Below are 6,887 nucleotides of genomic sequence, written 5' to 3' on the forward strand. Positions count from 1 at the left end.
ATTCATTGTAGTTTATGTCCTAATCAGAAATGTAGATATGGTAAAACATTTTGTAGACAGACCACATTGTCAAAATGTGACCATTTCTGTATTTGTTGCTCCAATCTTACTTACAGTATCTTCCCTGCCATAATGATTTACCCGTAATACGCTTTATTAGATATGCAGTACATTGAGTAAGTGATAAGCAATGCTAGTATACCAGTGACCATGTGAATATTTAATTATTTGTAAGTGTTGTTAATTGTGTTTTTTAATCATCTGTTTTGTTGTTGATAAAATTGAATTTTATTGCATATTTCTGGTGGTTTTGACCCACAGATTTGCAGATGGACCGGCAGGTCAACTCTTTATGTCTTGGCTAGCTAGCTAGCTGGCTAATGGTTCTGGTTTGAATGATGCATCTGGACACAGTACCGGCTTTTTTGTTTCACCAGGCTACTTGTTCCTGATCTTTTGAAAACAATACTTTAGGAGTCACCTGAAGCTTGGGAGGAATGGGAGACGCAGTAGAAGAATACAGTGCTGAGGCAGAGGGCTCGTGGTGAGGACGACTGGCGAYCACMCTGAACTGCGTGTGGTCAGCTTTCTGGCCCCCAGAGCTGGTGAGACATCCCCCCCCAAGTGAGTGCTACACATTGTGAAGGAGGAGAGGTCCAGTAGCTKTATGACTCAGGCTGGTTCCCAGAGTAGCCCTGTACAAGTTCATCACCAGACTCTTCATCAACCATCTCCCTGACCAACCTTCCTCTGACCGAGCCATTAACTGACCCTCTCCGTCTTTGGAYGATGCACGCACTCAAAGACATGGCCGCTAATGGTTGAACTACCGTAACCATAGCCAGGCTACTCATGATGATGTACTTGCTTGCTTGTTGTTTTTTGCTTTGAGATTCTTATGAAAAGCGTTATATTAATGTAATAACTGATTATTATTTAGGAATATATTATCACTGGCACATCGTGGGTTCATCTTTACATTCCTGAAGTAGTAAACACACCACAAAACAACCAGCAAACTGTCCTGTGTTTCTCTTTTTGTCTGCATGCATTTCAAACACATTTCAGTTTTTGTTTATAAATTGCTTAAGTGTGTAATCGGTGGTTTCAGAGGGGGGTGGAAACCGAAACAGAGAGGGACTTTTAAAGTGGATTATTCTCGCAAAAGGGAAACATTTTGAGGCAACAAAAAAAAGCACTGCTGCTTGAAATCGATGCTTCTCCCCTGGTGTACCGGGGGGGGGATTTAACGCTGAGTGATCTGAAATGGCGCCCTGCTGTGAAAACCTGAGTGCTTTGACTCCACATGAAACCGCTCCATCACACAGCTCCGTGTTGTACTAAAAAGCCCCTTATGAGATCATTAACAGACGGATGAACAAACAGGGCCTAATGAGAAGGAGGACGAGAAGAAGCCGTTTGAATGAGAGAAGTGAACGAAAGAAAGCTCGATTGGAATCGGAGATGCGAMCACTGTTGGTTGGTGGAAGGKTTGAAAAGTGGATCTGTATTGTTGAAAAGTGGATCTGTATTGTTGAAAAGTGGATCTGTATTGTTGAAAAGTGGATCTGTATTGTTGAAAAGTGCATCTGTATTGTTGAAAAGTAGATCTGTATTGTTGAAAAAATGGATGCTGTATTGTTGAAAAGGTTCGCATCATGTATTGTATGAAGAAGTGGATCTGTATTGTTGAAACAGTGGATCGTATTGTTGAAGAAGTGCATCTGTATTGTTGAAAAGTGCATCTGTATTGTTGAAAAGTGGATCGTGTAATGTTAAAAGTGATCTGACTGTTTGAAAGTGGATCGATTGTTCGAATGAAGTGGATGCTGTATTGTTGAAAAGTGCATCTGGTCATTGCTTGAAAGTTGGATCGGTTGTTGAAAAAGTGGATCTGGTATTGTTGAAAGTGGATCTGTATTGTCTTGAAAAGTGCATTCTGTATTTGAAACTGTGTTTTGAAAAGTGGATCTGTTTGTTTGAAAAGTGGATCTGTATTGTTGAAAGTGATCTGTAATTGTTGAAAAGGATCTGTATTGTTGAAAAGTGATCTGATTGCTTGAAAAAGTGGAATCTGTATTTGTTGAAAAAGTGCATCTGTACGTGAAATTTGTTGTGACGAAGTGGATCCTTGTATTGCTTGAAAAGTGGAATCTGTATACTGGTTAAACAAGTGGATCTCAGTCTGTGAAATGGGATCTGTATTGTTGGGAAAAGCAGATGTGAGAGCATCTCGATTAGTGAAAAGTGCATCTGTATTGTTGAAAAAGTGCTCTGTGATTGTTGAAAAGTGGCATCTGTATTGTTGAAAAGTGGCATTCTGTACTTGTCTGCAAAGGACTGATTTAGTGAAAAGTGGATCTGTTGTATTGTTGAAAAAGTGCGATCTGTATTGTTGAAAAGTGGCATTTGAACTGCGATGTATTGTTGACAAAGTGGATCCTGTCATGTTGAAAAGTGGATCTGTATGGTTGAAAAGTGCATCTGTATTGCTTGAAGTGGAATCTGTATTGTTGAAAAGGTGGATTTTTTTTTTTTTTCTGTGTATTTTGAAAAGTGTCATCGTATTGTTGAAAAGTGGATCCTGTATTGATTTGAAAAGTGGATCGTAATTGTTGAAAAGTGGATCGTATTGTTGAAAAGTGTCATCTGTATTGTTGAAAAAGTGGATCTGTTATCTGTTTGAAACAGTGATCTGTATGTTGAAAAGCTGGATAATCTGCTATGTTGAAAGTGGAATCTGTATTCTTAACAGTGGCATCGATTGTCTGAAAATAGATCGTGTTTGTTTCCTCGGGTCAAGACAGACGAACTGAAAGAGGGTTAGCTGCAAGTTACATACCTATAGAGAACAAGAAGAGTAAGATGTTTGATCAATATCCTAGAGAATCAGACAGAAAACGAGTAGTTCCCTTTTTCCCAGGCGGAGCTCATAAAACCGGAAGAAGAGGCAGAGGCTGGAGTTAGCATCAACTAAATACCTAAGGAAGAAGAGTCAAAGACACGAGAGACTGAAAGAGCGTTAGCATCAAACTAAAATACTTAAGGAGAAGCAAGTCCAAGACAGACGGAGACTAGAAAGACAAGTATAGCATCAAACCTAAATACCTGAAAGAAGCAGTCAACAGAGTAGGCACTGAAAGAGGGTTAGCATCAAACAATACCAAAGGAAGAAGAGCAAACAGAGAGACTGAAAGACAGTTAGCTGCCAAACTAAATACCTGAGAGAAGAGTCAAGACAGATAGACTGAAGAGGGTTAGCTGCAAACTAAAGTCTAACAGAAATCAATGACAGGAGACGAAGGTTCCGAATATACTGAGAGAAGATCAAGACGAAGACTGAAGACAGGTTAGCTGCAAACTTAAATACCTGAAGGAAGAAGAGTTCAAAGACAGATGACCTGAAAGAGGGTTCGCTGCAAACAAATACCCTAAAAGAAGAAGAGTCAAGACCAGAGAACATGAAGACAGTTAGCATCAAACTAAATACCGGTAGAAGAAGAGTGTCAAGCAGAGAGACTGAAGGCGTTAGCTGCAAACTAAATACCTGAGGAAGAAGAGTCAAGACAGATAGACTGGAAGAGGGTTAGCTGCAAACTAAATACCTAAGGAAGAAGAGTCAAGACAGAAGATGAAGACAGTTAGCTTGGCAAACTAAATACCTGAGGAAGAAGAGTCAAGACAGATAGACTGAAGAGGGTTAGCATCAAACTAAATACCTAAGGACGAAGTCAAGACAGAGAGACTGAAGAGGGTCAGCATCAAACTAAATACCTAAGGACGAAGTCAAGACAGAGGGTACGGAAGCGCTTAGAAATAAAAGAAAGACAAATACAGTTTATTTTAGTCTCATGTTATTGCATCTGTGGAACATTTCAGAGAAAACAAATATATATATATATATATACCAAACAGTGTTAAGCTGCAGTATACATTACTTCAGCACTGCCAATAGCATGTGTCATGTATGCCCATGCATGTGTACATACAGTACATAACAGTACATCATATCAGAGGGCCTTCCTAGTCCTTAGTCATAAGTACCCTTTAGTGTATTGAGAGCAGATAAACCTCAGACCCCTTGGAACCTGCAAGCTTTTCCAAATCAATCTCTGGTGGAGACACAGACTCGGCCCTTAAACAAACTGAGGGCCTGACCAATGAGGTCCGCCTCATAGTTCTCTGAACTCAAAAGATAATAAGAGAAGAGAAGGACTTCGACAAAACAAATTGTTTCGGAACTGGGAACTCTGTGGGAACCCGAAACCCGAAACGGACACATTGACAGTTTCCTCCTGTTAACACACACACATGGGAAAACAAAGTCACATTAATGAAGCTATCAATCAAGTTCAAACGGCAACAACGGGCAGCCCCTATGCAAAGTGACACCGCAAAGCTGTGTGGTCCCCATACACACCTGCTTGTTTCCGCAACAGCAGGCAGCTCCTACGTCTTGGAAGGGTTTGCTTCTTCCCCCACTTAATCTGACTCAATGATTGATTGAATAACTTTGATTTTGAGTTTGTTATGTTACAGTCCGGGTTTCTTCTGCACTTTGAGCCACATCTATGTACTGTAATCAGCTACATTGTTTTGCTGAGCTGGAATGTTAAATTATTGACCTGTTGAATCTTTGATTATTTCACGAAACTCATTGACAAATGTTTTCTCTGATTTGCTAAAACATGAAATAGTCCACGGACACCGATTGAGAAATGAAGCATCKAACGAAAGGTGTCATGTTCTCTTGAGCTACAGCGGTCATTCGTAACAGACAGGCGATGTTGATTTGTGGGCACCACCACTAACTCAACCACTAACTCAACCATCAGGTCACTTACATTTACATTTACATTTAAGTCATTTAGCAGACGCTCTTATCCATGGCGAAACACATGGCAACAAAGGATTAAATTGTGGTGCGATGCTACACATTCATCTGATTCGGGACACAATAGGGTGTGACCACATGAAAAGAACATCCGCCCTTGAAACAGCGCTATCACGATCTGCCAGGAAAAAAACCTTGGCCGTTTTCACCACATGTTACTGTTTTCCAACCAGTCAGCACATGCATAGATTAAAAGCTAGCGACATTAAAAGGTTGACCACCTGTCTCATCTCCTCTCTCTCTGGCCTACAAAGCAGACCACGGGGAGATTCCCTTCCGCCGAAATGTGCCACCTGCTTCCTTTAATGTCCAGCGACTTTTTTTCAGCGACTTTTTTCCCCCAACCACAATAGCTCACTTTGTGACCGGTGCCCAGTTTAGCTACGAGGCTACATCAAACACTGCCGTCATATTGTGTCTTGCCTTCATCTCAGCTGCAAAGTGACGCACTGTTTTAAATCTGGCAAGTGGACCTCCTCAGAAGTTGTTTTCTTCATCGGCCTCAAGAGACATCAGTTGGACAAGCGAGTTTTCTCTCTGTCTTTTTCCCAAATGAGATGTTGTGGATTTTAATACTGGCTCTGGTGGTTGTTCAGGGAACATTTGAGAGTTAGAACATTTTGAATTCGACCATTCATATCTGAAASACGTTTTCTTGTTAAAAACAAATGAAGAAAATGGCGGTTCATGCTGTACAGTACATCTTTTGACATTCTGGGCGTCAGTATCAAAGCCTCTACAAAATCCTTTCATGCGGTAGAGTTGAAAGGCAAAACTAAAACCCTTTAAAGCAATGAAACATTCAAARTGTCTTCGACTACAATACAAACCACACTGTCATGGAAATAATGTGTCAAGTACAATGTTTTCCAAGCTCTAAGATTTTGAGTTTGTACATTACTGCATGTAATATCATCTTGTAATATCATCTTGACTGAGATTTGGGAAAGTTTCATAGTTCATGCAAAAAAAAGTGTTTGTTAAATATTTCAGKGATAGTGACTCCCCACTGGGCAAAAACCTGTTGAATCAATGTTGTTTCCACGTCATTTCAACCAAACAATTGAACGTGATGATTTTGAATCAACGTGGAAAACTGATTGGTTTTGCAGAAAGTCATCAATGTAAGGGAATTTCGTCTTTTTTTCACCCAACTTTTAACCTACAGCAAATCCAATGAGATGGTGATTTTTGTTGTTCGTGATTTCAGATTGAATTCACGTTAGTTGACAACTCAACCAAATGTAAATCAACTCTAGACGTTGAACTGACGTCTGTGCCCAGTGGCTCACTTGCTTCATCAATCCATTGAGCCAATGTTCAAATCAATCTGATACTTCATAGGAAAACTTGTTGGATGTTTCACAGTGAATGAGTCATACAAGCTGTCAGGCAGGCCAAGGCCTTTGTCGTGGGAACCATTTAGGATGGGAGAGCCTTGACACTTGCGTTCAAGGGGCAGCTTGAGGACACATAGTACAACTTAGACCTAGAATGAGAGAAGAAGAATGTCATGTTCTAGTCGTGTAACCACAGCCCTATGAAGTCCTTCGCAGAGCCAGAAGAAGAGAAGAAACCTGAGAATAACCATACTCATTTCAGAGGATGATCTCTTCTCCTCTGTACGTCTGTCATTCTCTCTCTCGCTCTGTCTCCCTCGGTCCGTCTTTTCCTCTCTCTCTCTCTCTCTTTCTCTCTCTCTGTCTTCTCCTCTCTTCTTCTCTCTCTCTCGCGCTCTTTGCTCAAGGCAAGCTCTTTCATCTTTTGTTCCCACCAAAACAGTCATCCGTGACACTTAGGAGTTCATTTAACTTGAATGAAAAAATAAAGACCATGCAACGGGCCGATCCGTTCGGTATAACTAAATTACAGTAATGATGAACAACAGAGATTATTTGAGACGCCCTATGGGTCAGTGCGAGCCCCTTTGATGGGAGTTTATCAAATTGAACACAGCACATCGCTAGGGGGAGAGAGAGAGCGAGAGAGAGAG

Source organism: Salvelinus sp. IW2-2015, linkage group LG1 (assembly GCF_002910315.2).
Source record: "Salvelinus sp. IW2-2015 linkage group LG1, ASM291031v2, whole genome shotgun sequence".
NCBI classification, from domain to species: Eukaryota; Metazoa; Chordata; class Actinopteri; order Salmoniformes; family Salmonidae; genus Salvelinus; species Salvelinus sp. IW2-2015.